The 27,323-nt window shown below is 31.9% G+C and overlaps 1 pseudogene across 1 annotated transcript; it reads right to left on the bottom strand.

Moving 5' to 3' along the window:
- Positions 1-14,617: 14,617 nt before the first annotated feature.
- On the bottom strand, positions 14,618-25,564 carry LOC115985151 (annotated as a pseudogene). Its single transcript, XR_004090567.1, has 3 exons — positions 24,650-25,564; positions 17,817-17,933; positions 14,618-15,854 (listed from the first exon to the last, which is right to left on the bottom strand). The product of XR_004090567.1 is annotated as a wall-associated receptor kinase-like 8 (transcript).
- Positions 25,565-27,323: the final 1,759 nt, after the last annotated feature.

Consider the following 27,323-nt stretch of genomic DNA (forward strand, 5'->3'; position numbering starts at 1 on the left):
TTCATACGATTTGTACATTTATTGTACATAGTTTCCCATTGAATTTTCACGACTTTGTACAATTAACGAAATCAAATTTCTTAACAAGCCTGAACAATTGGTATATCTTATGTACACAATTTTCTATTGAATTTTCATGATTTGGTACCTTCATTGATTTTCCGTTGAATTTTCACGAATTTTTACATTCAAAGAATTCAATTTTTTTTACAAATCCGAACAATCTGTACATTTAATGTACATAATTTTCCATTAAATTTTCATGATTTTGTACTATCAATGAAATCAAATTTCTCAACGAGTCCGACCTATTTGTACATCTTATGTACACAATTTTCCATTGAATTTTCACAATTTGGTATGTTCATTGATTTTCTATCGAATTTTCACAAATTTGTACATTCAACGAATTCGAATTTTTTTACAGATCCTAACAATCTATACATTAAATGTACAGAATTTTCCATTGAATTTTCATGATTTTGTATCTTCAATGAAAACAAATTTGTCAACAAGTCCGGACTATTTGTACATCTTATGTACACAATTTTCCATTGATTTTTCACAATTTGGTAAATTCTTTGATTTTCCATCGAATTTTCATGAACTTGTACATTCAACGAATACAAATTTTTTTACTAATCTGATCAGTCTGTAAGTCTAATGTACAAAATTTTGCAATGAATTTTGATTTTATATTTTCAACGAATTTGAATTTCTAAACAAATTTGGATGATTTGTACATTCAATGTACATAATTTTCCATTGAATTTTCATGATTTGGTACGTTTTACAATTTTCCATTGAATTTTCATGATTTTCCACATTCAATGAATTCAAATTCCTCTACAAATTCGGACTATCCGTACATCTAATGTACACAATTTCTCTTTGAATTTTTACGATTTCGTACTTTCAACTATTTCAAATTTTTCATCAAATTTGGATGAATAGTACATAAGCAAACAATTTTCCATTGCATTCTCACGATTATGTACATTCAACGAATTTGAAGTTTTAAACAAATCCGAACAATCTGTACATGAAATGTACATAATTTTCCATTGAATTTTCACAATTTTGTATTTTTAACGAATTTGTCAACAAGTCCGGATTGTCTATACGTTTGATGTACACAATTTTCCATCAAATTTTCATGATTTGGTACATTCATTGATTTTCCATCGAATTTCTCTAGTTTGAACATTTAACGAATTCAAATTTTTTTACAAATCCGAACAATCTGTACGTCTAATGTACAAATATTTCCATTAAATTTTCACAATTTTGTACATTCTAGGAATTCGAATTTTTAAACAAATTCAAATGTTCTATTCATCTAATGTTAATTTTTCTTTTAATTTTCATGATTTGATACGTACTTCAATTTTCCCTTGAGTTTTCACAATTTTGTACATTTAACAATTTCAAATTTTTAATCAAATCTGGATGATTAGTACATTAGTATATAGTTTTCCATTGAATTTCATGATTTTGTACATTCAACAAAATTGAATTTTTATACTAATCTGTATGACTTGTACATCTAATGTACATAATTTTTTATTGAATTTTCACAATTTGGTACATTCTTCAACTTTCCATTGAATTTTCAAGATTTTACACATTCAATGAATTCGAATTTTTCGACAAATTCGGATTATCAGTTCATCTAAAGTACACAATTTTCCCTTGAATTTCCACGGTTTTGTACTTTCAATGAAATCAATTTTCTCACAAGTCCGAAATATTTGTGCATCTAATGTACTGAATTTTCATGATTTAGTACATTCTTCGATTTTCTATCGAATTTTCACGAAATTTTACATTCAACAAATTTGAATTCTTTTACAAATCCAAACAATCTGTACTTTTAATGTACATAATTTTCTATTGAATTTTCACGATTTCGTACTTTCAATGTAAACAAATTTCTCAACAAGTCCGGACTATTTGTACTTCTAATGCACACAAGTTTCCATTGAATTTTCTTGATTTGATACATTATTTGATTTTCCATTGAATTTCCTCGAATTTGTACATTCAACGAATTCAAATTTTTTTACATATCCGAACATCTTGTATGTCTAATGCACAAAATTTTCCGTTCAATTTTCATGATTTTGTACACTCAACAAATTCAAATTTTTTAAACAAATTTATATGATCTGTACTTCTAATGTACACAAATTTTCATTTAATTCTTACAATTTGGTTCGTTTTTCAAGTTTGTATATCTAATGTACCCAATTTTCCACAAAATTTTCATGATAATGTTCTTCCTATGAAATTAAATTTCTCAACTAGTCTAGAATATTTATACATCTAATGCACACAATTTTCAATTGAAGATTCATGAGTTGGTACGTTCATTGATTTTCCATTTAACTTTCACGAATTTATACATTTAACAAATTCGAATTCTTTTACAAATCCGAACGATTTGTACGTCTAATGTACATAATTTTCCATTGAGTATATATGACTTTGTACTTTCAACAAAATCAACTTTCTCTACAACTCCGGATTATCTGTACATCTTATACACACAATTTTCCATTGAATTTTCACAATTTGGTACGTTCATTGATTTTCCATCGAATTTTCATGATTTTGTACATTCAACGAATTTGAATTTTTTTACAAATTCAAATAATTTGTACATCTAATGTACACAATTTTTCGTTGAATTTTCACAATTTTGTACATTCAATGAAAACAAAATTTTCTACAAGTTTGAGCAATTTGTACATCTAATGTACATAATTTTCCCTTGAATTTTCATGATTTGGTACGTTCTTCGATTTTCCATCAAATTTTATTGAATTTGTACATTAAACGAATTCAAATTTTTTTTACTAATCCAAACGACTTGTATGTCTAATATACAAAATTTTCCATTGAATTTTCAAAATTTTGTACATTCAACAAATTTGAATTTTTAAACAAATTCATATGATCTGTACATTTAGTATACAGAATTTTTCATCTAGTTTTCACGATTTGGAATGTTCTTTAATTTTCCATTGAGTTTTCATGATTTTGTACATTCAATTATTGCAAATTGTTCATCAAATCTGGATGATTATTACATTAGTACATAGAATTCCATTAAATTTTCATGATTTTGTACATTCAACGAATTCGAATTTTTAAACATATTCAAGCGATCTATACATCTAATGTACTTTAATTTCAATTGAATTTTCATGATTTTGTACTATCAATGAAATCAAATTTCTCAACAAGTCTGCATTATCTATACATCTTATGTACACAATTTTCCATTTTATTTTCATGATTTGGTACGTTCATTGATTTTCCATCGAATTTTCACTAATTTGTAGACTCAACTAATTTTATTTTTTTACAAATCCAAACGATTTGTACACCAAATGTACATAATTTTCCATTGAATTTGCATGATTTTGTACTTTCAACAAAATCAAATTTCTCAACATGTTCTAAATTTCTAAATATCAAAACCCACCTTCCAACCCATACAAGGAGAGTTGACTTAAGAGTCACTCACCTTCGAAGTTTAAGGAGCAAATGAGAAGCAAATCTTTGTTGATTAGATTGAAGAAGCAGCAAATCTAGGTTGTTTATATGTTGATGAAACTAGATCATCGGGAATCACACACCATTGGTGGTCTTCGTCGGAAACTAAAATCTTCTACCAACAATTATACACTTGTATTGGTCAACATTGGAATTCTAGCGATGTTATTTACCACTGTCTTGTTTGTCACTAGCATCCCCTTCTAGCAATTCTATCAGATTTGGCTTAGTGACTTGGTCCGGACCAACTTTTGAACACCTTGCTTATAATTCTACATCCATTTCATAAGCTTAAAATACTAGAGGATTTCTCAGGAGTTTAAAAGAAGAATTAACTTCATTGAAGCAAATGTTAAACACTAAAACTCATTCAGTTACTCTAATTAGCAAAGTGCTACGTAATTAGTAGAACTAAACGAGAGGTGTACCAAATGGAATTTCCCAATATTTTTGATTCATTCGGGAAAGAAAATGACTATCTAAAAAGACATAAGGATTGATAGAGAATATTTTCACCATCCTGAAAATTTTTCTTCCTAATATCTTCAGTCACCAAATGAATCATAAGCTCACCAAAAGTGTCTTCAATCTCAGGACCCCAAGGGTTGTTAAGTACCCTCCTTAACACTACATGACACACTCTATTATGGGGGTCATCAAGTACACAAGGGGTTGTCAGGAACCTTTCCTGACACCATGCGACACATTCCTCCTTGATGGTCGTCAAGTATTAAGGGGTCATTAGATACCTTCCTTAACACCACATGACACATTCCGTTCTAACGATGGTAACGTATCAAGGGGTCGTAAGGTACCCAAGGGTCGTCAAGTACCCTCCTTGACACCACGCAACACTCTGCTATGACGGTTGTCAGGTACCCTCCCTGACACCACACCACACGACACATTCAACCATAGGGGTCGTTAGGTACCCAAGGGGTCGTTAGGTACCCAAGGGGTCGTTAGGTATCTTTCTCAACACCACTAGACATATTCCGCTCTAATGGTCATCACGTATCAAGGGGTCGTTAAGTACCTTCCCTGACACCATACGACACATTCCGCTTTGACAGTCATCACGTATCAAGGGGTCATCAGTTACTCAAGGGTCGTCAGGTACCTACCCTAACACCACACGACACATTCTGCTTTGACAGTTATCACATATCAAGTGGTCGTTCAGTACCCAAGGAATGTTAGGTACCTTCCCTCCTTCCTTGACACTATGCGACACATTCCACTTTAACGATTATCACGTATTAAGGGGTCATCGGGTACCTAAGGGTCGTTAGGTACCTTTCCTTACATCGCGTGACACATTTTACCGTGATGATCGTCACGTATCAAGGGGTCGTTAGGTACCTTCCCTAACGCCACACAACACATTTCCCTTTAACGGTCGTCATGTATCAAAGGGTCGTCAGGTAATTTCCTTGACACCACACGACACACTTCAACTTGACGGTCATCACGTATCAAGGGGTTGTCACGTACCATTCCTAACACCATGCAACACATTCTGCCCTGCTGGTCATCACTTATCAAGGGGTCGTCAAGTACCCTACTCATCGCCCAGGACAATGTAGACATTAACTCATCTAAACCAATGAGACACTCTTGACAGATGACCAATTATACTCATCCAATCAACAGACTAACTTGTTTAGAGATATAATAGCAACGCTTGGAGGATCACTTATATGGTGCATCGCGCAATGGATGAATCGACTTGGATCAATGACTAAGGACATCGGCAAGTGCCTAGTCACTTATTACAACTGTCTACTATTCAGGTTTGGATTACCCTTCATTCTTCTTTTACCCTTTGGGTTTGGATTGCTCATCAATCCCCGTTTACCCTTCAGGTTTGGATTGCCCTTTGGTCTCCTTTTGTCCTTCAGGTTTGGATTGCCATCTCGTCTCCTTTTATCCTTCGAGTTTGAAATGCCCTTCAGTCTCCTTTTAGCCTTCGAGTATTAGGTCCCTTTGAGATTGATTATGATGTAACGTCAACCATGCTCTCCATTCACATTCAACGTCAAGTAGGAAAGTACCTTTCAGGTTACCAAATACCGACGATGGATTACATTTAGTCCCACACCATTTACCTGTTCTCTACTCATGTATCCCTATGTGGAAAGAACTTGCATACCACATCCAAAGATCCTTCTACATATCCATATCCTTCTAGTATGGGAAGTAAAGCCCTAAGATCTCGGAACATTAACTCTATATCTTCCCTAAAAGGAAAGATCCTACGTTCATGAGATCTTGGTCAACCCTATACCACTATATAAACATCAAGTCTCCAAGGTACATACAAATTTCCTAGCTCTCACACTTTTGATTCTTCTATCACTGACTTAACGTTCGGAGGGTTTTTGGCTAGCACCCTACCAATGCTCTCTGTAGGTTCTTTACCCTTTTGTTCTTCAAGTACTTGATTGCCGTGTGTGTGGACGATTAATTCACTGACGATTTTGTGCATCATCAAGGATATTCATATTAGTCCAACAAGGATTGTCTATTTGTATATAGTATCCTATGATTCTTTATGATGTCAATTGTCAAATCTCATGGTCTGATATTGAAAGCTCAATTAGTGTAGAACACTAATACTTGTTTAGACTCCCAATTTTAAATTACAGCTTAATTGTTTTTACTCTAATTTATCCAAGTGTGGAACAAGAGTAAATGAAGCGCAATAAACTGGAACTACTCTTGTGCATAAACATAAAAAATAAACAATAAATGTAAAGAACAAAGAGTAAGGGAAGAGAGATGCAAACACAAGATAACACCAAGACGTGTTATTGAAGAAGAAATCGAAGAACTCGGCGAAAAACCTCTCTGCGACCCTCCAAGTCAAAATCAATCCACTAGTGAATAAGTTGGAGTACACAAATATCAAAAAGGCCCTCTAAGCCTAATCTACCCAATATACTTGAGCCCTCCTAACTCCTATTACCAACAGACTTCTCAGAATCTTGTCTTCACTAGCTTTCCAGATCCCGCAATACTGCCTGATTGTATCCACCAAGCCTCACAGGCTTCTTTCGGCAAATTCCCAAAACTTCCCAAACTCCAAAACACTTTCTACACTCTAAATAGGTGTGGGTTGTGTTTGGTTACAGATCTCATCTCCAAATATAACAATGGGAGAGGGAAAGAGAAAATACTACAATAATTTCTCACTAAAGGATGAGTAGCTCTCTCTAAACAAGGGTGGGTGTGTTACTGAAATCTCTCTAAAGTTTTCTCTGAATAACCTCTTCTTAACTTTTATGGGCAATGAGGGTATATATAGTATGAATGAAGGGTAAGAAAGTCATACTTAAAATTCTCTAGGTAAAGAGATATGCGGGTACCTCGTGAGATGGCTTTTCTTGTGAAGTACTCGCGAAATGCAGCCTGACACTTTACTCTTCAGCTATCAGCATGTGCTTATCACGTGACCTTTTCGCGAGTATCTTTATTATGAGCTAGTCGCGAAACTGCACTGGTCTTCATTGTATATGCTTGATTCTTCACCAGCTTAATTTATACCAATACAATAAAATCCCACAAAATATCAGGAACAAAATTAATATAATTACAACACTTTTTGTCATGGAATAAAGTCACATAAAACATAGTTGTAAATCACAACTTTACAGATACAGTTTTTTCTTTTTTTGGCTTGGTATGCTCACGTTAAATCTATACAAAATTTAATATTACACTTTCCAACAGTTAAATGATCTTAGTAAGTTTTTCAGTGTTAATCTTTTATTTTTTGTCTGATTGGTAAGTAATAAGTATGTAAATTGACATTGATTTCTGCTTTCTCAAAGTAATTATCTAGAAAACCATCATTTTCTTTTTCTTTTTACAATCAAATGGCAGCAGTACTCAATATATCAGAGGCTGTAGTCCTTAATTTTTTTTTTCTCTAAATTTTACATAAGAGTATTCTAACATAAGTGATTGCATGGAATATGGATTTAATGATTTATCATTGAATCACAACAACAACAACAAAAAACTCACTACTGTGACAGTATATATGTGACATTTAATTTTCATTTTTAAAGATTTATTTCTTTAAGGTAAAATGCAAATTTAATTTTGTATTTCTTTGGTGTAAGACAATGCACATACGTACATCAGCTTTTGGGATCAATATTGTAGGTAGGTTAAGATTTGTTGTTGGTTATTAAATAGTACACTTTTTAATGTAAATTCTTAGTCTTAACTCTCAAGTTAAAAAAAAAAAAAAACTCGGTTGTGGGTTCTAATTAGCTCAATTGATCTCTGATGGTTGAATAAAATATCTGGGATTCAATTCCCACTTACACCAAAAATCTGACTATTATTTTGGTCTGATGATAAAACCGACTATTATTCTAACATAAGTGATTGCATGGAATATGGATTTAATGATTTATCATTGAATCACAACAACAACAACAAAAAACTCACTACTGTGACAGTATATATGTGACATTTAATTTTCATTTTTAAAGATTTATTTCTTTAAGGTAAAATGCAAATTTAATTTTGTATTTCTTTGGTGTAAGACAATGCACATACGTACAGTCAGCTTTTGGGATCAATATTGCAAGTAGGTTAAGATTTGTTGTTGGTTATTAAATAGTACACTTTTTAATGTAAATTCTTAGTCTTAACTCTCAAGTTAAAAAAAACTCGGTTGTGGGTTCCAATTAGTTCAACTGGTCTCTGATGGTTGAATAAAAAATCTGGGATTCAATTCCCACTTACACCAAAAAACCGACTATTATTTTGGTCTAATGATAAATAACTATCATCAAGAGAGGACATTATAAGTTGAAATTCTCTTGAAATAAATAAAAACCAGTTATTCCTTTCTCATTTTCATACTCAATTTTCTAGCTATTCTTTTCTAGGGCTACTTTCCCAAATGTACTAAATCTTGCCTATGTGGTGGCTACATGTATTGAAACCACAGTCTTTTAAAAGTAGCCGAATTTTTGGGTTGTCCAAACTTTTATTTGAGTTTGGGATGCAATCGTATTATTGGCTTTTCTTTTATTTACGCAAACTCTTACAATCTTTTTATATCATAATCAAGAAAAGAAAATTATTGAACATTTTTTAAAATAAAATTTAGTTTATAAATCTATTTCTTTGAATTGAACAAACAAGAGGTAATTGCCAGAAAAGGTTTTCCTTCAATTCTCTCCCATTTTTAGTCATATGTGGGACATATAGTATAAATTTGATTTTTAAATGTCAAGTATCTTACATCAAAATAAAAATTGGATTGAATTGAAGGATTCAATGAGAGAGGATCTTGTTCCATAATAGTCAATTTATATGATGTCCTCTTATCGTTCTCTCTCCTTTCCATCTTAATCTTTTGGCATCAAAACAAGGATAAGAGATGACTATTCACTTCTCATATTCTCACAAACAGAACCATGATTTATCAAGAATAAAAATAATATACTAAAAGTCAAAATAAATAAATACATAAAAGATCAAATTGGCCCATATTCAATATTAGAAATATATAAAGCAAAAGACACAAAATTACCATTAATATATTTCAATTTGCTCATCTATAATATATCAAAAATGTTTTTTTGAATTCCAAAAATTATTTATGATTGATTTTGTACTTAATTTTGTAGAATATTCTTTTTAATTTACTAAATCAAAGCTTTTGTTAAAAATTATTTTCTATTTTGTTGGAAAACCTAGTTTTGACAATATATATGATTGAAAATGTTCATTCCATAGTTGTAGTATAAACTAAAATAGTAAGCACACCAATAACCACTCTATAAATGAGTTAGCAAGGTGCTGATTTTTTGGTCCTTACAAGTTACAAGCTATTGGTGTAATTCATAAATATTTAACAAAATTTTAAAATCTAAATGCTAAACTATTTTCTTGAAAAACAAATGTTAAACTATATTATGATTACAATGGTAAAGTTCTATTTTCAATAGTCATTTTTCTATTTTCATAATCTATGATGCCTTACAGATAAACTTGTTTATCAGTAAACAAATATCAGCCATTATAAAAAATTCTCTCAAGGGTCTAGAATTGAGTTAGACACGTGTTTGTATTGTATTATAGACAAAGACTTTTATCTGGTGCTCTAGTGCACGGGACTTAGGCTAAACTTTATTGGTATTTTTTTTTATTGGATGTCCCCGAAGGGATGGTTTTTTTTTTTTTTTTTTTTTTTATTATTATTAGGCCATATTCGGGATACTTTCTTATTCGAATAAGAAAAAAGGCCAGATCTGAATCTTTTGGGCCGCATCTCAAACTAAGTAAGGTTTAACTCGATCATTTATTTTTATTTAAGAGCCCAACTGGTTTTTTAATTGAAGCCCAATTTTAATTAGCCCCATGAAAGCGACGAAGTGACCATCCTCATGGTTGACTCAGCTGGGTTAACTTATTTGGGCTACCTTCTGAACCAATTTTTCAATTTGAATGGGCACATTTTTTGGTGTTTTGCATTAAGCCCCATGAAGCCCAGTTCTAATAAATTTTTGCTTAGAATAGACCTAAATTTTAATTCTTTGGACCGCATCATAATAAGCTTTAAGCCAAAGCCTAGCGCTAATCATTTTTATTATTGAGGATGGTATTTGTGAACTCTGTAAAAAGGCTCCTGAGTCTGGCCTCCATGTTTTATGGGAATGTGGTGTAGCCCAAGATGTCTGGGCTGGTAGCTTTATCAGGTTACAGAAAATGCATTCAAGGCCTAGAAGATGTGATTCAGTTATTTGAGGACTTGCTGAGCAGAATGTCCACAACTGAGTTCGAATTATTTTTAGTTCAAGCATGGTTTATTTGAACCAGAGGAATACTGTGATACATTGGAGGAAATTAAAGACACCGGGTTGGCTAAATAAAAGATCAAGGGAATATTTGGAAGAATTTCATCAAGCCCAAGATCAGCTGATAATTCCAGTGATGAATACGAGTGTAAATGTAAATGTTGGCATCCTCCTCCTGCATTAGTTTTCAAGTTGAATTTTGATGCTGCATTTTTTCCGGACTTGGAACATTTCTGGAGTTGGTGCAATGATTCGTAATGAGAAGGCAGAGGTGATGGCAGCTATGTCGGCTAAAGGCCCACTGGTGGGAGATAGTGAAGAGACTGAAGTTTTAGCCTGTAGAAAAGCGTTGGAGTTTGCTATTGATGCAAGTTTTTCGGAACTGGTTAATGAAGGGGAAACGCCAATGTCATGAAATACATCTCTTCCACTGGTGTAAACCAGTCTCGGTTAGGCCATATTATTGAGGATATTCGAAGTCTTGCTCATGGACTTCGTTGGGTGAATGTTAGCGCTGTGTAAAACGAGTTGCTAATTCCGTGGCTCACTCTTTGGCTAGGTATGCTAGGAATATAATTGAGGATATGTTCTGGATGAAGGACTGTCCTACACCAGCTTGGTAAGCACCATACTATGATTCCTTACCTTTTCAACGAGTGAAAGTTGAGTTCGTTTAAAAAAATAAAAAATTGTTTGAGCTTTCATGGACGTTTAAAGCTCATTAACGTCAGGTAAATGCAAATTACAAAATCAGGCCACTAGGATGCGAGAGAGTAGATACGAATGGGCTCTCCAATAACTGGGCCATATCTTCAAACCAAAACTATTCATTTTCTTTTGATGCATATTGTATATCGTTACAAATTTGATCAATAATCTCATAAAACAAATTTGAGGATTCACTATAAAACATTAACACTATGTTAAATATAACTTTGCTATAAATACAATTTATATCATAACTTATTCCACTATTTGTTGAGACAACAAATTGTAAATGATAGAAGATCACTTTCACATTGACCTAACACTAATATTATATCTTTTTCTTCATCACTTATACAGTGACAGCTCCAAAAATTTTTTTAAGGATAGTTCTTAAAAAGCATAAATTACATAATTTAATAAAAATTGAAATTCATATATTGATAACAATTAAAAAAATATATAAATATATAAAGTTTTATAATTATGGTTTTTTTTTTTTTTTTTTTTTTTTTTTTTTTTTTTTTTTTTTTTTTTTTTTTTTTTTTTTTTTTCACTTGCCAATCAACACAATTACATACACACCTATCAAAAAAAAAGAACACAATTACATACACTCACAGTTACACAAAAGCTAAAAGATGAGAGCCTAAGTCCAAGTCACAGGTCAAACTAGTCGGTGGACAGTGGGTCGGGGAAGTTAAAGAAATATAAAATATTAACAATACACAAAAGGACAAACCGATAAAGTCAAATAGAGGCAAAGCTATTTAATATTTAGTTAACATTAGTATTTGTAGTACTAAAAAGTTATATTACTATTTTTAGTACTATCAATTACAAAAGCGAGATTGTAACGGTGGAGTTATAGCTAAAAGATTTAGTTTCTTAAAGTACTCATAGTAGTGGTACTATATAGGTATATTGATATATTTTAGCTCCCTACTCACAAAAAACATACTCTAGTAGTGGAGGTAAATCTATTTTTTTTAGCTTCATTGCTATAGTGCAATTCTAAAAATAGATATGAACTATTCATGAGAGCAAAAAAAAAAAAAAATTATTTTAATCAACCGGTTGATTAAAATAATGCCTCATTCACTCTCATCTCATCTCTCTCAAGCTCACTCTCTCACTACGGTCTCCTAAGCCGCCGATCCACCCCTTCTGCCAACCCAGCTTGCCGATGTGATTAGAGCTTGCTCGTGGTGGATCTTTTTTTTTTTTTTTTTCCCTTGCTATGGACTGGTGGTGGTGTTGGTGGTGGTTGTGGTTGTGGTTGTGGCCGTGGCTAAGGAAAAAGATTGGAGATTTGGGGCTTTTTTTTTTCTTTTTCTTTTTTTCCTACTGTGGACTATTGCTGATACTGGTGGTGGTGGTGGTGTTGGTGGTGGTGGTGGTTATGGCTGTGGTTGTGGCCGTGGCTGAAGAAAAAGATTGCAGATTTGGGTTTTTTTTTTTTTTTTTTTCCTACGGTGGACTGGTGGTGGTGGTGGTAGTGGTGGTTGTAGCTGTGGTTGTGGCTATGGCTGATGGTAGAGGTGTTTGTGGTTGGTGCTATGAATGTTTTTTTTTTTGGTAGTGAAATATATTATTTTATTGTAGTGGTTATAATATTTTATTATAATGTTTATATTATTTTTTGTATTGAATGTTAAAATAGATCCACTGCTGCAGCATGTGGTAAAATAGATTAGGTAATTTTTGGAGAAGCTAAATAGCTAAATATTTAGCTCCACTGCTGTGGATGCTCTTAGCTACAATGCGCAACCAAAAATAGTTGTGCACTGTAGCTCAAGAGCTAAACCAATATATTATATTTTATTGCTCCCTCCAATTAAATAAATTTTTTTTTCTTGTTGCCTTTTCCTTCTCGTTGGCTTTCTCTCTCTTCAGTTCAGTCTTACCCTCTCCCTTATTTTTTTTTTCCTCACTCTCACCAACCTAGACCCTATCTAGCACCAGTGTGGCTTGCTAGGTTTCTTAGAGTGGATTTCTCGGTGTGGTGGCATGGTTTCTCAATGAGGGATTCTTGTCTTGTTGTGGCGGTGTGGGTTTCTCGGCGAGGGATTCTTTGCGTGGCTGTGTTAGTGGTGGGGGTCGTGGGTCGGTGTGGCCACGGTGGTGGTGGATGTGGGTGGTAGTGGGTATGGGTTTGTGGGTTTTGGTGGTGGTGGGTTGTTGACTAGGTTGTGGACTGTTTCAATTGGACCATTTTTCCAATTTGTGGGTTGATTTTTTTTTTTTGGTCTTTTTTTTTTTTTTTGGGGGTAATTGATTTCGGGTAGTAGGTTTGGTGGCTTGAAGAAAGTGAGAAGAGACAGAGAAGGAGAGTGGGTTTGGTGGCAATTTCGCTGGGTTTCGCTGGTTTGTCTTGGTTTCTTGGTGGCTAGGTTTCTTGGGTCAGTGGTGGTGTGGCTGTGTTGGTGGTGATTTGTGTGGTGGTTTTTGGCTAATTTAGGTTTTTAGAAGTGGTTGTGGGTGGTTGTTCCTGGTCGGCAGTGGTTGTGGTTTACGTCATTGATCAATTTGTGTGGTGTTTTTTGGCAGTGATTTTTTTTTTTATTGTAGTAGATATATTATTTTATTGTGTTATTTATATTATTTTTATTATGTTAAAAACTAAAATAAAATCACCAATGTTGGGTGTTTTGTAAAGTGAGAAGGTAAAATAGATAAAGTAGTTTTTGTGGTGTCAAATAGCTAAATTTATAGCTCCACCAATGTGGATACTGTTGTGCATGTGCTATTCAGTATTTAGTTCAAAACATCAGTTGATGAATCAAATTTTTCAACTCCAAAGAGAGAAAGAGAGAGAGAGGAGATACCTTGAAGGCTTGTGTTCGAGGCCACTGGCCAGGCCAAGCGATGAAGGTTGGCTAGGTTGGGTTACCAAATTAGCGGTGGTTGCTCTGGGCCAAGGCAATCTCACGTCGCCACCGATATGCTCTGGGACAGGGTCTTGCTTACAATTACGCATGACTATTCCTGATTTAGGTTTTATGATGGAAAATGGGGTGAGTTGTTTACCATGCACACATGAGTAAGTGACTAATAAGGTACAAGTACTAATATATAAAACTTTTTTATTTTTTATTTTTATTTTTTAGGTTACAATAGGGGAGGATGATTTGAACCTTGGATGACTCTATTGGAAACATCAAGAAGTATCAATTGAGCTAAAATACACCTTTAACATTGGTTTTTGAACAAACAAGTATTCAGACCTTTTTGAGTATTTGACCATTCCTTCGGTTTATGTCATCTTTGTCATTTCACACATGTAAAAATTTTTTTATCAATTTAGATACCAGCTATGGATAATAGTTTCAAAACACTTTATCACCACAGTTTGCTAAACACTCCAAACACTAAAACTTTTTATCGTCAAAACTCAACAATTAAAATTATACTTTCCTATGTCAATACCAAAAGGACCTAAACAAGACCAAACAAAGATACAATATCATTATTGCTACTGTACTAGGAGTTTAAAAACAGTAATATGATTTGATAATAGTTTACACATGAGACAAAAATGAATAAGTACATAGTTTATTAATCAAAGTGATTAAATGGATAAAAGTGGTAGGACGTTTGATGATGAAGCTGCGCTTGATTCTGAACATGAACTTGTTGAAATAAAAACGTCATCTCAAGGACCCATTTCTCCATTTCCAACATATTGAAGTTCTTCAAAATTTGGTTGAACAGGCAAAATTTTCTGAACTCTCTCCAACTCCATCATGATTTCTATCATCGTAGGTCGTTTCTTTCCATTTAAGTGCAAACATCTTTTTGCAAGATTAGCAATTGTCATGATTTCATCTTTATTACCAACCTTACTTACTTGAGGATCAAGTATATCAAATAGACGGTTCTCTTTTAATGAATGAACAAAATACGTACATAGATTTCGACCTTCTTGTGATCTTGTTGAAGAAACTGGTTTTTCTCCTGTTAAAAGCTCAGTAACGACCACTCCAAAACTATAAACATCACTCTTTTCTGTGAATTTGCTTGTTTGAAAGTATTCTGGATCCAAGTACCCAAAAGTACCATATACTAGTGTGGTTACATGAGTTTGGTCAATGGCTACTGATCTTGAAGTGCCGAAGTCTGCTACTTTTGCTCTATATTTGTCATCAAGGAGTATGTTTGAAGATTTTATGTCTCGATGGTAAATGGGTAGTGAAGCTGCCGAGTGTAAGTACGAAAGAGCTCCCGCAATTTCAGTGACAATTCTTAAGCGCATATCCCATGTTAGTAATGGAAAATCTTCATTTTCTTCATGGAGATATTGAAAAAGTGTGCCGTTAGGAATGAATTCATAAACCAGCAAAGGAACTTCTGTCTCTAAACAACACCCAAGTAGTTTGACCACATTTCTATGATTGATTTGTGAAAGAATGATAATCTCATTGATGAATTGTTCAAGATTTCCCTCATCCACTGTGTTGCACTTTTTAATTGCCACAATTCTTCCATCAATTAACATTCCTTTATAAACTGTACCTTGTCCACCCTTACCAAGTATTCTGTTTTCATTAAAATGATCTGTTGCATTTTCCAACTCCTTTGAATTGAATAATTTTGCCTTCTGAACATTGTTTTCATTTGAAGATAATTGTTGTTGTAATAACAAACCACCATTCCTTTTGAAGAATTTTTGCTTAAGCTTGATTTTGTTTCTTTTCTTTATCACTTTGTATAACCACCAAGTAATAAGGAGTAGAAACAATACCCCAAAGCTTGCACAAATAGCTGCATCCATCAAGAAAATAAAATAGAAATATCACATCAACATAATAAATATTTTTAAGTTAGAAAAATCAGCCTAAATTCGGGTTATATAAAAATATGCATAAGTGTAAAATAGATTTTAACATAATTACGATGAATTAGAAACTTCTTTCCCGCCACCGTACACCCTTGGTGCGGTGGTCACTCCACAAATATAAGTTCTTGTGTGGTGTGAGGGGTAAGGGTTGGGGTTCAAATCTCTAAGAGGGAACTTCACGCATATATACACTTAGATTATACTATAGTAGAATTTTTATCTTGTATAAAATTTAAATTTAAAAAAAAAAACAAAAAAAAAAAACACTTCTTCCCTACTATAGGTTACTAACTTTCACCAAAAAAAAAAAAACTTTCACAATATGCACAACCTAAATAAGTGTTATCTCCTAATTAATTTCTTAGGATAAAGAAAATTTACTATTAAGTACTTGAATTTTCAGGTAACAGTTTAATGGTGCACTGTATTTTTATTAAATGACAGGAACTTGAGTTTGGGATTTTTTTTGCCAACAAAAAAAATGTCTCTCTCATTTAATTTTGCAACATATCCTTGGGCAGTGGGCAGTTCTGCCTTAAATTAGCTTAAACACCTAATTGAAAATTTCTTACAAAATTATTTTCTAAAAAACAAAATATTTGTATACTCCTTTTTTTTTTTTTTTTTTTGAGAATAAATATTTGTATACTCAGTTTAGCTTACCTTTAGTAGTTTTTCAACTGAACATTTTGTTAGTTTCTCATTGAAATATAATGATATGATAGTATGTTTTAATCTCCACATTTTGTTTATCTAGTGGGTGGTGTGGCAATTTCTGATTAAAAAATAAAAATGTCAAATTAAAAAATTACTTGAAGTAAGCCAGACCCTTGAATACTGGTGCATATCACTAAAATCAGCCTTCACTATTTCTTGGGATTAACCAAAATCCTTCACTCATTTCTCCTTTACCTTCTTCCAATATTTAATATCTAGAAAATGTTAGTAACACAACTTGCCATAACTTGCTCACTTGGAAAGTTGTGAATAATGGAATAAAAGTGTTAAGTTCATAACTCCACAACTCATGATTTGCCACGTAAATATGTTGCGGTAAAAGTTATAGTGCTAAGCAAATAGTGGCAAAAGTTCTGACCCCTATGGCCCTTACTCGTGAATAATGAGTGAAAAAGGTGAGGTTGTCCTCTCTTAATGGTAAAGTGTACAACTTTAGAGAGAATATTTATCTTTTCTAGATAGATTTTTAATCTTTGTGGAAAATTAATTAGATATAGAAGAGTACTGAATAATGCAATTCAGCTAATAATAGTCTAAAACTATCAAGTTATACGAAGTTTGATCACATCTTTTGGTGATAGATTGCCTAGAGCACAAAAATTAAAAGCTAATTGACTTTTTATGCGCTTCATTTAGTAAACTAAAATGTATGAAATATAGTTTTCTTTTTTAAAGTTGTTTCCATGATATAGCTCAGAAAGGTAGGATCAAGTCATGAATTATGATTCCCGGCCTGTCCTGATCTATTGAATTAAGAAAAACCAATAAACTAAAAGTAAATATTTATTTGCCAAGTAAAAAGGAGAGGTAAGATGGAACACATTTTTCAATGGCTGAAACATAAAAAACTTCTAAGATTAAATGATAATTATAATTATAAATACCATGTTTATAGAATTATGTTGTTAAATGATTAAATTTTTTATTTATTTTTATATAGTTTAAATTTTTGGAATAATTAGTAATCTTTCATTATAGTAGAACAGAGAATATTAAATGATTAAATTCACCATTTTCAAATATTTTTGCACAATTGACAGCATAGATGTAACGGACAATGTTCTATAGCACATCTTAGTCACATAACCATGATCTTATTACTTTTTACTTTTATTCATTTTCCAAAATTAATGAGCATACGAACATACCTATAATGACTATCTTCCATCGAGCCTTTCGCCTGTCGCAATTGTAACTACCTTCTGTATTCTCACAGTCTGACTTGTCGGAACATTCATTATTGTCTTTCTCGCATTCATTTATATCTGACGGGAATAGGATAACATGCAAATTTATAAATTCATTAATTTTTGTGTGCATTTGATGCTTACAAGTTACAACATACATATCTTTCTTCGCATTCATCTATATGATATCTAATGGAATTTTGACAGAAAAATTAATAAATTCATTAAAATTTTGGCCACTTTGGTGCTCACTCATATAGGCAAAAGAGGTTTCAAAGGTTCTAAGCACCAGACGTTCTTCAAGATTGATTTGGGTTAAATCCAAGAGATTAATAAATCTCAAACAGCCTTCTTACTATAATTGTCTTCGTTCATAAGCATCCTTATTCAGGGTCGGAACCACTCGCCGGGGGGGGGGGGGGGGGGGGGGGTTGCGGGGTTGAAATCCTTTTATAGTATGTAAAAATATTGAGCATTTTGAAGATTTAGCTTATAAAAATTGGAGTTGGCCCTCTAAATATTTGAGTTAGTGCAAGGTGCTCTTAAAAAAAAAAAGTTTTGCACCCTATAAGTTAAGAGGTGTAACAAATTGGACCATGTAATTTCATAACTAATAAATTAAACATTGGAATTTTAAAAAGAAAGAAAGTATACCCTATAGTTTCAAAACTAACAAATTAAATCCCAAGATTTCAAAAAGTAACATTTAATTTGCTACTTTTTGGAACCCTTAAGATTATCATAACTAAAATGTTAGTATCACAACTCGCCCCGAAACAAAAATTCATAGATTTGCTACTGTCCATACTCCAACAAGGGTAAAACATAAGCAGACAATAAACTTAAACAAAAACCACCAAGAGAACATTATGGCTGGATCAAAAGCTAAAAGTAAAAACTAAAAGGTGGTCGGAGCCAATCATAAGTGAATGGTGATCAACTCAGAATTGCTTTAGTTTTCAAGCTTGGTGGCAGAATGCAAATGTTACTCAAGCAAGGGCCTAAGACACTAAGAGGTTTAAATAAAGAACTAAAAAAGGGGTAAATTACAACAACTACCCTTGAGATGTGGTAGGAATGTATAAATGCGACAGTTAATATGGGTTGTGAGTTTTGTGTTGATTTAGAAGTTTTTAACTTTCTCCACCCAAAAAAAAAAAAAAAAAAAAGAACTTTGAAGTTTTGTGGATCAAATAATTTGGTTTTGTTTGGTTGGTGAGAAGTTACAGAAAATTTTGGCTAAATTTTTACTTTTGATATTTTTTGGATGAATCTATTTTATGAATAGTTAAAAAAAAAAAATCATTTGGAATTTTTAGTTCAAGAAATGATGTTAATGGAAAATTTTGGGTGAAGAAGTTAAGGAATGCTTAAATTAAATAAATTTGAAATTTAGAGAAATTAATCGAAAAAAAAAAGTAAAGTTAGAGAATTGAAATGAATTCTAGTCAAATTTAGATTTTGCATTTTTGATTATATAGGAAAATTATTACATATAATTGGAAATTTGCATTTTTGCCTAGTATATATTAGATTATTACATATAATGGGAAATGTAAAGTTTATGAAAATGTTTAACATTAGAAGTAAAGTATAGATTTTTAAAGATCTAATTAACATATTTGATATTTTAAGATTGTGTTGCTAGTAATTAGTGTTGTAAAGTTGGGCTAAGATATACCAAGGTTTAAAGTTTAGGATTGTTCATTCAATTTGTTGAAATTGCCTCATATTCCTAATTAGTTTTAATTTGGGTTTTATTGCTAAAGAAGTTGTACGGCCCCTAACATCCAAGTCCATTTGGGCCTTGGGCCATGGATCAATAGTATGGCCCAGGGGTCCAACCTCCGTTCTGCTCGGGAATCCAGCCCGAGCCCACAATAACTACGAGCCTAACTTGGGTGTTGTTCAAATGCCTAATAAGCGGACAGCGGATTCCAGCTCACATATTGATCGGCAAGACATCCCTGGACAATATGCAAATGTTCGGTTACATCGTCCTGTGAGTGCCCGGCAATGCCTTAAGAAACTTCGCTACCGAGCACACTTGCTGCAATGGGAACCATTTCCAAAGCCACTCACACCTAAACTTCCACTTAAAATTAATGACCTTGGACCTCTCATTGCACTAGTTTAAAGGTAATGATAATCCCCCCACTAATAATTGGCTATAAATAGGAGAGACTAAAGAATGGAAAGGGGATGCAATTTTGAGGAGAGAAAAAGAGAAAGAAAAAGAGAGTCTGAGAGGAAGAAACACAGAGAAAGAGAGAAAAGTGATCTCATTGAGTCTCTAAATCTAAAACGACCCAAAGTAGGATACCCAAACCCCCATACAAATAAGTTGTGAGCCCAAGTAGGGTTTGGCCCAATAACCCTGTCTTTGGTGCACACAGAAGTAGTTGGGTTTTTCTTGTTCATTAAGGAATAAGATTGAAGCCTTATAAATATGAGTTTTTGCAAAGGGTTTGATGGCCTTTTCCTAAGGTTCCTTCCATGAGGGGAGAGGAGAAAGTCTTTTAGAAAAACATGAGTGGGTTTCTTCAGAGAATAGTTTGGCAAACTTTGGGGTTGAAAGATTACTTTCTGTTCTGTATTGAGAGTTTGTTTGTTATGTGAGTGTGAGAGAATTATTGGTTGTATTGGGGATTTTAGATTGTGATTTTGAGTTTGTAAGATGTTTTGTTCGTGTATTTGTGAGATTTGTGAGTGTATTTTGTATGAGTTGTGAGTGTTGATTAATGTCGTTGTAATGCACATGGTTGATATTAGATATTGTTGTTGGTTTTGCTTGTGAACGAAGGCATGCAGTTGGCTAAACCACATTGATATTCCTATCTTGTGTGGATGTTTTATTTTCTTGTTCATGTGCATATACTTCCGCTAGCCTCAAATTATAATGATTAATGTTAAAGCTTCTTTTGTTGCACAACAATTGTGTCTCATTGTCAAACCATATTACATATTCAAGTTTAGTATATTTTCTTGTTAAACAAACTCAAGCTTGTTCTTGAACAATTGAATTGGTTCATTTTTATTTTTCATATATAGTTAACTTCGCAACTAAAATTTTTCACCTCGTAATAAATTTATGCTAGTAATTTATAACTAAAAAGGGTTGAAGTTATATAATTTCAGTTTATTATAGAGAATTGTTTTTATTTATGAACTTATAAAAAATAGATTTATCAACATTGTATTGTTAGAAATTATATAATTTTATTACAAAATATGATATTTATATCTTATCAATAAATTAGTAATACTTTGAAATTTTATGAATGTATGTATACATATAAACAAATAATATTATACTACTTAAATCAAGTCAAATATTCATAAGCTTGTTCACATATATATTATTATGTTTGAGATTGACTCATTTAATAGTTGAATCTAAAATTGAGTTTGAACTTTGAATCGTTTGCTAAATAAACATACATAAAAAAAAAAATATTTTTCTTGAGTCAAGCTCAATCGAGTTGTTGATGAAAAAATTGATTCATTTACAACCTTACTAAACATATCATTACAAATGGGCACTAAATTTTATTCTAAAGGATATAGGCGACGAAAATTGATTAAGTTCTATTATTTTTGTGGGAGTATAGTAAGGCATATGTTTAAGGTATTGTTGTAAAAGAGAAAAACACATACCAATTATAGAAAACTGTACTTCTATTGTATTTTCAAGGTTTAATAGCTAGCGAGGATACTTTGAAACATTAAGAATGCCGTTGTCATACTGTAATAAATGTAATTATTAAATATGCTAACTATTTGATATATATACATCTTGTACACTAAAAAAATAAAGACAGAGTTCTGTCAAATTGATAATTTATTTTAGAATAAATGTAATATGTGATGATATGTATGGATATTCTCTATTTCAATGATAAATCACAAATATGGATCATAGCTTGGTCCTATCTTTTGGCGTCCACTCTAGTTGATTATCTTTTGATCCCCTTGATATAACCTAACGTAATTTCATTCATTCTCAAAAAAAAAAAAAAAAAAAAAAAAAAAAAAAAAAAAAAAAACGTAATTTCATTTAATATATATATATATATATAATTACTCTTTGTGCAAAATTCCATCAAGATACTAAGCATTAATTCTCAAAAACATAATTAGTAATTTATGAGACGAAATATGTATAGTATGAAATACGTTCATGTTTCATTTGATGCAATATTTATTTATTTTTTTCTTGCTGTAAAATTATGGCATAAAAAACAGAAATGAAAAAAAAAATCGTAAATAGACATATATACGAGCTAGTACATTACAAATTTGAATGACAAATTCAAAACTAGGTTATATATGTTAAGTTATTTATTTTATTATATTTTAATTTAGTAGCATACTTGTATTATCTTAATATTAATTTTACAAGATTTTATAAAGATTCAACTACTTATTAATAATTCAATAAATTTAGTATATATTATTGTTCGAATTTTGGTTTTTTTAATATATATATATATATATATATATAGCAAGAAGGAGACAATGTTTATTTATACTTTCATACAACTATTTTGCAAAAAATAAATAAAATGATTTATTATTTGAACAAGGTTTTCTCCAAACAAGTTTGGAGAAAAATTCTTCAAACTCATCTTATATCTTTTATTGTATGAGAAATTTGAAAATTTAAACTGTCGGATTGCATATTCTTTATATTCTTAACACGCATGTTACATTTCGTTCAAATTGGATTTATTTACTATTTGATCAATAAAATTATTTTTTATGTATAATTTTAGATTACGAAAACTTGAAATTTAAACATTTGATTGATGATATATCTATTAATCTTTGATCTTCTTGAAATTTTGCAAGCATTAATTAAATAATAAGAACATGCAATCCAATGATTAGATATTCAAAATTCACATCCAATAAAAAAAATATAAGGAGTTTGAAGAGAATCTGTTTCCTTATTATCTCATGTTATTATAATTTTAAATGGTTTTATTCTTTTTATTTATTTTAAATCCATTATATAGATTATATATGACAATAAGATCTAATAATTCAAATTAATGAAAAATAAGATGAAAAAATTTCAAGATTATAATAAAACGTGAAAACGGTAATGTTTAATATAAATAATAAAAAATGAAATTAAAAATATTAATTTGGATAAATTAGGAGTTATATACACTTAAACGTCTTAACAAAATAAGTAAATATACTTTGAAAAAAGGTATTTAAATTTAGTTGAGTGAAATTATTTTGTATAATTATAATACCTCAGATGTTTAATACATATTTAATACGTTTAGTGTATTTTTTAGAATATTTTTTATGGTAAATGAGATTTTTATTAATAAATACGTACATGTATAGTAAGCACAGTGGAAAAGTCAAGAATTTTGTTCAGGAGGGCCAACTTAAATATAATAAAATTCTAAAATTTAAAAAAAAAAAGATTAAAAAAATACTTTATTTTACAAATTAACTTTAACTCATTTCATGCAATCTTTCAAGGTATCATTTATTACAAATTTGCTAGGATCATAACAAAATTTATAACTTTTGTCACAACATAACAAGTTGTAAATGTCGGAATAAAAATGGTAGGTCCACAATTCTACTACTCATAATTTGTTATATGAATAAATTGTGAAATTTGTTATAATAATAATAATTATTATTATTACCAAACTATTTTTTTTTTTTAATCTGCTAATATCAAACTATTATTATCAAAGATAAGTAAATAACTAATAAAATAAAATAATATAAACAAATTTAGAGACTATTAATGTTAACAATCTTATTTTATTATTACTGCTCCACTACAGTACTACACGCACTGACTTTTAATTTCTGATTGAACTACTTCTACTGAGTCATCACTTACACTAACAAGCACCAAAAATTAATAAAATAATAATATAATTAACAATTTTATCATATAAGCTACTTTGTCCTTGGTAACTTTAGTACGTTTTTTTTTTTGAGAATCAACTTTAGTACGTTAGTAACAAAGAGAAACTTGAATTGAAACACACGGCAGATTATACTAGTAACACGGCATCGACGGCTTGAGTGGAGGCTAATGTTGTTTTTATTTTTTATTATTTTTATTATATTTTTTAGTTCGTTTTGCGACAATCGTGGTGGTTCTTTTTTTTTTGGGATGGGAAACAGGGTGGGATTTGGGTCTAAATATATGAGACTTCGTTTTGTTTTTATTTGGATGAGTCTTAATCTAGAAGGGATTTGACTTTTTGTTTTTTCAATTTCTTTATTGTGATTTTTTGTTTTTGATAAGATTGTGATATTGTGCCTATGAAAAAAAAAAAAAAAAAGATTGTCATATTGTGAATTTATTAAAACTATATTGTTGCTTGTAATGTCTTGTATTTTAGAGGAGCTATGGGAGCTGGGCCAGATTTTAATTCGTTTTAATTTGAATATTCTGAAACTATTTTAAGATCTAAGAACTGATTATATCTGTATATATTGTTTCAAAATTCTAGGGGCCGATAAGAAAATTAATTTTTTTTTAATTTTATGAAATTCCTTCTTTTACAAGGCCCCAGCTCCCGCATAAATTTTGCCAATATTAATTTTTCTGCTACTAGAATTTAAAATTTATTTGCAATAGTCTTAGTGAATGCAACCTTAATCATATCGAATAGTCCATAACTAAAAAAAATTTAAAAATAAAAATAAAAAAGTGATGAACGTACGTAGTCGTAGAGCTCAAGAGTGATCAGGCATGTAATTTAAAAACAACGGGAAAATTAAAGCTGTTGGTAATTGAAGTTTACCTTGACATCCCGTGTTAAGATATGGATTTCCTTCATATCCACGAAGGCAAAGATAATACGTGGCGTTGTAATTGTTATAGAACCAATCTGTTTCGGTTGAACTCATGCGAGTAAGGTTAGGCACTATCCACTCCAGAGCCACGGGAACGTATTTCAAATGCGGCACTTGATAAGAAGGGTTTGTTATGTTTGAGTCGAACCATCCCTCTTCTGCTAGGAATGCATATTTGCATTTTTCGATGCCTTTATTTTTCTCATTTTTACTTTTGAAAGTTGCATTAAATACTTGATTCCCATAAGGGACTGTGGTCTGGCAGCAGTTGAAGCCCCAACATTTAGCTTCCCTTTTTATAATGGTTTCATTATCGCAATCAGAATTGCAACCAACCAGCACCGTAGGATCACTACCGGTCATCAGGGCTATATTGTTGCAACCAACCGAAATAAATTTATTCCGATAGGATGAGAAGTAAAAAGGACCCCCCGTCATACTCACCCCACCATTGATCGCTCCCGTACTTGTGCAATTCGAAGAAATAATATTTGGCATATTGACTCGAACGATTCCTGGCTCAAAAGAAGAATAAGGATAAGAATCATCATTAAACGGATTTGGAATTTTGATTTCCAGCACCTCCATGTTTATGCTGGGAAGGAAAGCTCTAACCGAGCTGTCATTTCCAGCCGAGCTGCCATTTCCGGTACTGCAATTAATTTTGAACCAGTCGTTCAAGTAACAACCGGCTGTCATTCCAAACGGGTATGGAATACTAACATTTCCACAGGTATCTTTGCAACCGGGCATTGCCAGAGGTGGTGGTGCTGCTTCTGCTAATCCATACGTCAGAAGAAGTAAGAAAGTAATGCGCATTACAAATTGCACACCCATTTAATTTCTGTGTTTCTTGCAGTTGTACAAAGCAAACCATACATACCCAGCCTTTGTATATACCAATATATATAGCCTCACAAGAAAAGTATAGCTAGACTATATTTCTCCGCACCTTCCGCGAAATTTTGTTCCTTCGTTTACTTGGACTTTATAAGTGGATAGAAGTCATAGAAGTTCCTTCCTAACATTTTCCAAAAGTTTGAAAGAATAAAAAGTAAGTAAAGTCATCGCCAAAGAACTGTTGGATTAGGCATTTTGATTTCCAGCACCTCCATGTTTATGCGGGGTAGGAAGGCTCCAGCCGAGCTGCCATTTCCAGTACTGCAATCAATTTCTGGGTCTCTTACAGTTTTAACATACAATTAAAGCATACCATAATTTATTATAATATATAGCCTTACTAGAAAAGGTACAAGATATTTTTCCGCACCCCCGCGAAATTTTGTTCCTTCGCTTACTTGGACTTCATAAAGTAGACAGAGGTCACAAAATTGCTGTCGGTTGATTTTTCTTAACACCCCGTTAATATTCACTTATTTTATTGAAATTAAATTTTTTTTTTTAAGTATAATAAAATGGGTTAAAATTTTCTGACACGACTTGATAGTCATACAGACAACTTTAACAAGACAAGACAATGACTTCACATTCAATTTGACTATTTAAGCTTCGCAACCAATGAACCAATAAATTAAACTTCATAGACGTGAGGCTATGAGAGAACGAGACAAGGCAACCATTTAAAATAAAAAAATTTTAAAAAAATATCTCATTCAATTTGAGTTTGACTAGCTGACTTAGTCCTTCTTTTAATCTTTTCACACTTGAGTCTTGCGGCTCTGCCCCTCTTTTCAGTTTTCACACTCTCACACGTTTCACATTTGTCACTTTTACAGAACAAGAATTCAAGTGCATGTTGTGTCATGTGAGTGCCAAAGTTCAGGTCTTTTCCGGATTGAAGTTTCTAATCTAGAAAAGCAACAGTTATGTGTCAAATATTAAGTTTATCTGGTTTATTTTTCTAGTGATGCTCCTCAGAATTTGAATTAATCATCAATTTGTGGTCTACCTTCGTTGCATCACAATTTAGTTGGTAATGAAAGTGTACCTGTGAGCTTGCATACATTAGCGTGGAGATGTAATAAATCTAGACAAGACAGCACAAGGCAACCATTTAAAATAAAAAATAAAATAAAATAAAATAAAATAAAAAAATCTCATTCAATTTGAGTTTGACTAGCTGACGGATTGTTTGGATACTACTTATTTTGTTGAAAGCTGAAAATTTATTGTTGAAAATACTGTAACAAAATAATTTTTAAAACGTAATAATACTACTGTGGGTCTGTTTCCTGTGTTTTTCATTTGTTGACTGGGTCATGAACAGTCATGAACAGTATTATGGGACCTAGCGCTAAAATGCAAAACGCAGAATAAGCATTAGACAAACTCACACTTAGTCCTTCTTTTAAGAGGTGTTTGGTAGAGTAATTTGAGAATTGTTGTTTGGGGTTTTTTGAAATACATGTGAGTGGAAAAGTATGTGAAAATATGTGTAATATTGTTTAAAATGTGAAAATGTAAGCTTGAACTCACTCACCAAACAGGCCATCTTTTCACACTTGAGTCTTGCGCCTCTGCCCCCTCTTTTCAGTTTTCACACTTTCACATATTTCACATTTCACATTTTTCACTTTTGCAGAGCAAGAATTCAAGTGCATGTTGTGTCATGTTAGTGTTAGGGTGGTAATTTTTATCCATATCCATGAACCCACTATTACC

Source organism: Quercus lobata, chromosome 4 (assembly GCF_001633185.2).
Source record: "Quercus lobata isolate SW786 chromosome 4, ValleyOak3.0 Primary Assembly, whole genome shotgun sequence".
NCBI lineage: Eukaryota > Viridiplantae > Streptophyta > Magnoliopsida > Fagales > Fagaceae > Quercus > Quercus lobata.